The sequence below is a fragment of the Canis lupus genome, chromosome X (assembly GCF_011100685.1).
Source record: "Canis lupus familiaris isolate Mischka breed German Shepherd chromosome X, alternate assembly UU_Cfam_GSD_1.0, whole genome shotgun sequence".
Lineage (NCBI taxonomy): Eukaryota > Metazoa > Chordata > Mammalia > Carnivora > Canidae > Canis > Canis lupus.
The window spans coordinates 44,238,438-44,247,594 of record NC_049260.1 but is presented as its reverse complement, the minus strand read 5'-3'; positions in this window follow the sequence as shown (position 1 = coordinate 44,247,594).

Here is a 9,157-nt window from a genome sequence, read left to right as displayed (position 1 = left end):
ATGGCAGGTATTAGAATTAAATCCCAAATCTGTCTAATTTCAAGAGCTTGTTGTTTTGTCTAAATATTTCTCTTTTCTTTTTTCTAGAGGTTGCACTTAGGCAAGAGGTGGCAACCGAGGTGAAATGAAGTGGTACATAAAGTTTAAAATGAGAGTTATGGGAGCTCCTAGGTGGCACAGTTAAGTGTCTGACCTCTTGATTTTGGCTTAGGCAGTGATTCAGGGTGGTGAGATCAAGCCCCACCTCTGGCTCCATGCTTAGCACAGAGTCTGCTTAAGATTTCTTTCTCCCCCCTCGCCCTCTGAACAACCCCTTCTCCCTGCTCTCTCTTTCTAAATTAAATAAATAAATCTTTGAAAAAATAAAACTAAATGACAGTTATGAACTAAATAACAAAGCATTTCCACAGTGTTTAGTAAAAGGGAAATAATTAAGTTATTATTTATATTCATTCTTAATATTTTTAGCCTTTGTGGTTTTGAATTAAATTTTTTATCCTCAGAAATTTTTTTATAATAATTTACTCAGGCAGGGCACCTTGGTGGCTCAGTGGTTGAGCATTTGCCTTTGGCTCAGGCCGTGATCCAGAGTTCTGGGATTGAGTCCACATCAGGCTCCCCACAGGAGCCTGCTTCTCCTTGCCTATGTCTCGCCTCTCTCTGTGTCTCTCATGAATAGATAAATAAATCTTTAAACAATATTGTTACTCATCCTAGAGAAATGAAACCCTGTGCTTAATGAAATATATATTTAGGGACATGTAATCTAAATTTCTAAAAAGATAGTGTTTATAGGTTGTAAGACCTCTGATGATATCATGTGCCATTCCCATTAATAAAGAAAAGTCCTTCCTGAACCCATCTTCCCCAATATGGAGACCCTGGGGAGATGTTGACAGGGCACCTGTGAGAAACCAAGGTATAAATGGATATGTGTGTATGTGCTGGTGGTTTTAGAATATGAACATGAATTCTTGGATGCTCCTCCCTTTAAAAGGTGGGCCTTAAACCCCTCCACTTTAAGTATGAGATGGACTTAGTGACTTGCTTCTAAGAAATAAAATGAAGTAGGAGTGATGGTGTACAACTTTAGAGAGCAGGTCCTTCCTCTCTTGGACCTGAAGGAAGCTGAGGGAAGCTAGCTGCCATGTCATACCCAATAGCCCAGTGGAGACATGGAACCAAGGCCTCCTGCCAACAGCCCTGTGAGACGGTCATCTTATACGTGGGCCATTGAGTCCCTATCAAGTCTTCAGATGGATGTAGGTCTGACTGACTTCTTGAGAAAAACCTCATGAGGGGCGGGTCAAGATGGCGGAGGAGTAGGGGTCCTCAACTCATCTGCCCCACCAACTTACCCAGGTAACTTTCAAACCATCCTGAGAACCTACGAATTTGACCTGAGATTTAAAGAGAGAACAGCTGGAGTGCCAAAGAGAGAAGGGGTTTCGCTTCTAACAAGGTAGGAAGGCAGAAAAAAAATAAAAAAGAATCAAGTGGGGGAGGCGCACCACAAGGAGCCAGGCTAAAGCCTGAGGGCGAAAGCCCCCAGACAGGAAAGCCCAGCCTCAGAGAAGCAGGAACTTTAAAACATCTGCACCGGATTCTTTCCAGTCAGAAAGGCGCTTAGTAGGGAAATGGAGCAGAATCGCAGAAGGGACAGTGGAGCCTCCAGTTTCCTGGAGTCACTAATAGGGGCAGTGCACCCCAGGAAAGAGTGCCACAAACTGGGCGGATATCTGTAAAGGGCTGGAGTGCGCACCCGGGGGGCATCTGTGAGAAGCCTGTGGCTTAGGCGGGCGGCTCCAGATGGAGGGAGGGGTCTGTGCCCTGCTGCCTTAGGAAGACGTGCCCGGGAACATGATTCCAGCAGCACAGGCCACAGATCCCAGGGCGCCAAGCAGGCACAGCCCAGGATCCTGCGCTCCTCCAGGGACAGGCAGAGGTAGGGAGGGCACAGGACAGCGAGGACTCCCTTGCCGCCAGGTGCCCCCAAGCTGAGCACATCAGTGCCCCCACGCCGTCGGGGAGCATCAAGGCCAGGGTTGACTGGGACTGTGGTAGTTACTGCTGGAGCTGACTCCAGAGCTGGAGAGCTGGCTGACGCCAGTGTTGTCATTCCTCCTTGTATCCCCCCTATGCCTGGGAGGGTCGGGGCCACCAGGGAACAGAGGCCTCACGGGGTAAACTGCTACCACTGAGCAGTTTACCCCGTGATAAACCCCTCTGATACTCAAGAGGCATGGCAGCTCCCTCAGGTGCACACACCTGAGAATCAAAACAGCAGGCCCCTCCCCCAGAAGACCAGCTGGAAGGACAGGGGAAAAGCAAGTTATTGACCAAGCAGCGCTGGAAAGTTCCAGGGGAAGTACAGGAATTTACAGTATATAAAACCAGAGGGTACTCCTACTTTTTTCTTTTTCCAGTACAACTCGTTTTTATATAAGACTATAAATTTCCTTTTTTCTCTTTTCCAACCTTAACTACAATATTTTACCATCTCTTCACTTTTAAGATTCTTCCTTTTTGATTTATATACTTCTACAATTACAAGTCCTAGATATATTTTCCACTTCTAGATTCCCTTCAACAAACTCAACTTAGTTTTGGGAGATATACAAGATATTTTTGTTTGTTTGTTTTCTATTGTTTTGTTTTGTTTCTCTGCCTCATTTTGTTCTACAATGGTGGAAGTTAATACATTCTAAAACACGACAGGTATGCACCCAGAACCAAGTGGTATACCGTGCTGGTTCATTCTGTGAGATTCCTCATTCCCATTCTGCCCCCCCCCCTTATATCTCATTTATGTTTTGGTGATCAATGTTGGGGCTTTCTACAAGTATTTCTGGTTTATATACATTTGGAACTGAGTTTCTTCTAACATACAGAACTTAATATACTCAGAGCCAAGAGGATCACCCTCTAGAACCCCTCAGGTAGACTACATTCTCCCTCCACTACAACTTCATCATCACTAAATTCATATCTTTCAATAGTAATTCTGAATGTGAATGGGCTAAATGATCCCATCAAAAGACGCAGGTTTTCAGACTTGATAAAAAAGCAAGACCTATCTATTTGCTGTCTATAGGAGACTCATTGGGACCTAAGGATACCTCCAGCCTGGAAGTGAAAGGTTGGAGAACCATTTACCATTCAAATGTTCTCAAGAGAAAGCTGGGGTAACCATCCTCATATCAGGTAAATTAAAGTTGAGAAACTATATCATACTAAAAGAGTCTATTCAACAAGAGGACCTAACAATCATGAATATGTATGCCTCTAGTATGGGAGCTGCCAAGTATATCAATTAATAACCAAAGTAAAGAGATACTCAGATAATAATACACTTATACAGGGAGACTTGAACATGGCGCTTTCAGCATTTGATAGATCCTAACACAAAATCTCCAAGGAAACAAGAGCTTTAAATGATAACTTGGACCAGATGGATTTCACAGATATTTACAGAACTTTACATCCAAATGCAATTGAATACACATTCTTCTCAAGTGCACATGGAACTTTCTCCAGAATAGACCACATGCTGGGTCACAAATCAGGTCTCAACCAATACCAAAGAATGGAATTGTCCCCTGCATATTTTCAGACCACAATGCATTGAAACTAGAACTCGATCACAAGAAGAATTCTGGAAGAAACTCAAACACCTGGAGGTTAAAGAGCATCCTATTCAAAGTTGAATGGGTCAACCAGGATCTAGAGAAAAATTAAAAAGATTCATGAAAACTAATGAAAATGAAGATACAACTGTTCAAAATCTTTGGGATACAGCAAAAGCAGTCCTAAGAGGGAAATATATCGCAAGCATCCTTCAAAAACTTGGAAAAACCTAAAATACACAAGCTAACCTTACACCTGAAGGAACTGAGAAAGAAGAGCAAATAAAACCTACACGAAGCAGAAGAAGAGCGTTAATAAAGATTCAAGTGGAAGTCAATGAAATAGAGACCAGAAGAACTGTGGAACAGATCAAAAAACCAGGAGCTGGTTCTTTGAAAGAATTAATAAGATAGATAAATCCCTAGCGACCCTTATTAAACACAAAAGAGAAAACACTCTAATTAATAAAATCATGAATGAAAAAGCAGACATCACAACCAATACCAAGGAAATGCAAGCGATTTTAAAAACGTATTATGAGCAGGTGTATGCCAGTATATTAGGCAATCTAGAAGAGATGGACACATTTCTGGAAAATCACAAATTAACAAAACTGGAACAGGAAGAAATAGAAAACCTGAACAGGAAAATAACCAGGGAGGAAATTGAAGCAGTCATCAAAAACCTCCCAAGACACAAAAGTCCAGGGCCAGATGGCTTCACAGGGGAATCTATCAAATGTTTAAAGGAGAAACAATACCTATTCTACTAAAGGTGTTCCAAAAGAGAGAAAGAGATGGAGTACTTCCAAACTCGTTCTATGAGGCCAGCATCACCTTAATTCCAAAACCAGACAAAGACCCCACCAAAAATGAGAATTATAACCAATATCCCTGATGAACATGGATGCAAAAATTCTCAAAAAGATTTGCCAATTGGATCCAACATTACATTAAGAAGATTATTCACCATGGCCTAGTGGGATCTATCCCCCGGATGCAAGGCTGGTTCAACACTCATAAAACAATCAATGTGATTCATCATATCAGCAAGAGAAAAGCCAAGAACCATATGATCCTCTCATTAGATGCAGAGAAAGCATTTGACAAAATACAGCATCCATTCCTGATCAAAACTCTTCAGGGTGTAGAGATAGAGGGAACATTCCTCGACATCTTAAAAGCCATCTACGAAAAGCCCACAGTAAATATCATTCTCAATGGGGAAGCACTTGGAGCCTTTCCCCTAAGATCAGGAACACGGCAGGGATGTCCACTCTCACCACTGCTATTCAACATAGTATTGGAAGTCCTAGCCTCAGCAATCAGACAAAAGACATTAAAAGCATTCAAATTGGCAAAGAAGAAGTCAAACTCTCCCTCTTCGCTGATGAAATGATACTCTAGATAGAAAACCCAAAAGCCTCCACCCCAAGATTGCTAGAACTTATACAGCAATTTGGTAGCGTGGCAGGATACGAAATCAATGGCATTTTTATACACTAACAATGAGACTGAAGAAAGAGAAATACAGGAGTCAATCCCATTGACAATTGCACCCAAAAGCATAAGATACCTAGGAATAAACCTAACCAAAGAGGTAAAGGATCTATACCCTAAAAACTACAGACCACTTCTGAAAGAAATTGAGGAAGACACAAAGAGATGGAAAAATATTCCATGCTCATGGATTGGCAGAATTAATTGTGCCAATTGTGAAAATGTCAATGTTACCCAGGGCAATTTACACATTTAATGCAATCCCTATCAAAATACCATGGACTTTCTTCAGAGAGTTAGAACAAATTATTTTAAGATTTGTGTGGAATCAGAAAAGACCCCGAATAGCCAGGGAATTTTGAAAAAGAAACCATATCTGGGGGCATCACAATGCCAGATTTGAGGTTGTACTACAAAGCTGTGGTCATCAAGACAGTGTGGTACTGGCACAAAAACAGACACATAGATCAATGGAACAGAATAGGAACCCAGAAGTGGACCCTGAACTTTATGGTCAACTAATATTCGATAAAGGAGGAAAGACTATCCATTGGAAGAAAGAGTCTCTTCAATAAATGGTGCTGGGAAAATTGGACATCCACATGCAGAAGAATGAAACTAGACCATTCTCTTTCACCATACACAAAGATAAACTCAAAATGGATGAAAGATTAAATGTGAGACAAGAGTCCATCAAAATCCTAGAGGAGAACACAGGCAACACCCTTTTTGAACTGGCCACAGTAACTTTTGCAAGATACATCCACGAAGGCAAAAGAAACAAAAGCAAAAATGAACTATTGGGACTTCATCAAGATAAGAAGCTTTTGCACAGCAAAGGATACAGTCAACAAAACTAAAAGACAACCTACAGAATGGGAGAAGATATTTGCAAATGACGTATCAGATAAAGGGCTAGTATCCAAGACCTATAAAGAACTTATTAAACTCAACACCAAAGAAAACCAATCCAATCATGAAATGGGCAAAAGACATGAAGAGAAATCTCACAGAGGAAGACATAGACATGGCCAACATGCACATGAGAAAATGCTCTGCATCACTTGCCATCAGGGAAATACAAATCAAAACCACAATGAGATAGCACCTCACAGCAGTGAGAATGGGGAAAATTAACAAGGCAGGAAACCACAAATGTTGGAGAGGATGCGGAGAAAAGGGAACCCTCTTACACTGTTGGTGGGAATGTGAACTGGTGCAGCCATTCTGGAAAACTGTGTGGAGGTTCCTCAAAGAGTTAAAAATAGACCTCCCTACGACCCAGCAATTGCACTGTTGGGGATTTACCCCAAAGATCAGATGCAATGAAACGCCGGGACACCTGCACCCCGATGTTTCTAGCAGCAATGTCCACAATAGCCAAACTGTGGAAGGAGCCTCGGTGTCCACTGAAAGATGAATGGATAAAGATGTGGTTTATGTATACAATGGAATATTACTCAGCCATTAGAAACGACAAATACCCACCATTTGCTTCAATGTGGATGGAACTGGAGGGTATTATGCTGAGTGAAGTAAGTCACTCGGAGAAGGACAGTGTATGTTCTCATTCATTTGGGGAATATAAATAATAGTGAAAGGGAAATAAGGGAAGGGAGAAGAAATGTGTGGGAAATACAGAAAGGGAGGCAGAACATGGAAGACTCCTAACTCTGGGAAACGAACTAGGGGTGGTGGAAGGGTCGGAGGGCTGGGGGTGGGGGAGAGTGGGTGACGGGCACTGAGGGGGACACTTGAGGATGAGCACTGGGTGTTATTCTGTATGTTGGTACATTGAACACCAATAAAAAATTAATTTATTAAAAAAAGAAGAAAAAAATAAAAAATAAAACAATCAATGTGATTCATCATATCAGCAAGAAAAAAACAAGAACCATATGATCCTCTCATTGGATGCAGAGAAAGCATTTGACAAAATACAGCATCCATGCCTGATCAAAACTGTTCTGAGTGTAGGGATAGAGGGAATATTCCTCAGCATCTTAAAAGCCATCTAGGAAAATACCACAGCAAATACCATTCTCAATGGGGAAACACTGGGAGCCTTTCCCTTAAGATCAGGAACACGGCAGGGATGTCCACTCTCACCACTGCTATTCAACATAGGACTAGAAGTCCTAGCCTCAACAATCAGAAAACAAAAAGAAATAAAAGGTGTTCAAAGGGGCAAAGAAGAAGTCAAACTCTCCGTCTTCGCAGATGACATGATACTGTACATAGAAAGCCCAAAAGCCTCCACCCCAAGATTGCTAGAACTCATACAGCAATTCGGCAGTGTGGCCGGATACAAAATCAATGCCCAGAAATCAGAGGCATTTCTATACACTAACAATGAGACTGAAGAAAGAGAATTCAAGAGTCAATCCCATTGATAATTGCACCCCAAAGCATAAGATACCTAGGAATAAACCTAACCAAAGAGATAAAGGACCTATACCCTAAAAACTACAGACCACTTCTGAAAGAAATTGAGGAAGACACAAAGAGATGGGATAATATTCCATGCTCATGGATGGGAAGAATTAATACTGTGAAAATGTCAATGCTACCCAGGGCAATTTACACATTCAGTGCAATCCCTATCAAAATACAACAGACTTTATTCAGAGAGTTGGAACAAATCATCTTAAGATTTGTATGGAATCAGAAAAGAGCCTGAAAAAAAAGACCCTGAATAGCCAGGGGAATATTGAAAAAGGAAACCAGAGTTGGGGGCATCACAATGCCGGATTTCAGGTTGTACTACAAAGCTGTGATCATCAAGACAGTGTAGTACTGGCACAGAAATAGACACATAGATCAATGGAACAGGATAGGGAATCCAGAAGTGGACCCTCAGCTCCCTGGTCACAATATTTGACAAAGCAGGAAAGACTATCCACTGGAAAAAGGACAGTCTCTTCAATACATGGTGCTGAGAAAATTGGACAGCCACACGCACAAGAATGAAACTAGACCACTCTCCTTCACCATACACAAAGATAAACTCAAAATGGATGAAAGATCTACATGTGAGACAAGATTCCATCAAAATCCTAGAGGAGAACTTGGCCACAGCAACTTCTTGCAAGATACATCCATGAAGGCAAGAGAAACAAAAGCAAAATGAATTATTGGGATTTCAAAGATAAAAGCTTCTGCAAAGCAAAAGAAACATTCAAAAAAACTAAAAGACATCCCTACACAATGGAGAAGATATTTACAAATGACGTATCAGATAAAAGGCTAGTATCCAAGATCTATAAAGAACTTATTAAATTCAACAGCAAAGAAACAAACAATCCAATCATGAAATGGGCAAAAGACAGGAACAGAAATTTCACAGAGGAAGACTTAGGCATAGCCAAGAAGCACATGAGAAAATGCTCCGCATCATTTGCCATCAGGGAAATACAAATCAAAACCACAATTAGATACCACCTCACACCAGTGAGAATAGGGAAAATTAACAAGGCAGGAAACCACAAATGTTGGAGAGTATGTGGAGAAAGGGGAACCCTCTTGCACTGGTGGTGGATAAGTGAACTGATATAGCCATTCTGGTAAACTGTGTGGAGGTTCCTCAAAGATTTACAAATAGAGTTACCTTACAACCCAGCATTGCACTGCTGGGGATTTAGCCCAAAGATACTGATGCAGTGAATGACCGAGACACCTGCACCCCAATGTTTATAGCAGCAATGTCCACAATAGCCAAGCTGTGGAAGTAGCCTTGGTGTCCATCGAAAGATGAATGGATAAAGAAGATGTGGTCTATGTATACAATGGAATATTACTCAGCCATTAGAAACGACAAATACCCACCATTTACTTCAATGTGGATAGAACTGGAGGGTATTATGCTGAGTGAAGTAAGTCAGTCAGAGATGGACAAACATTATATAGTCTCATTCATTTGGGGAATGTAAAAAATAGTGAAGGGGATTAAAGGGGAAAGGAGAGAAAATGAGTGGGAAATATCAGAGAGGGTGACAGAACATGAGAGACTCCTAACTCTGGGAAACGAACAA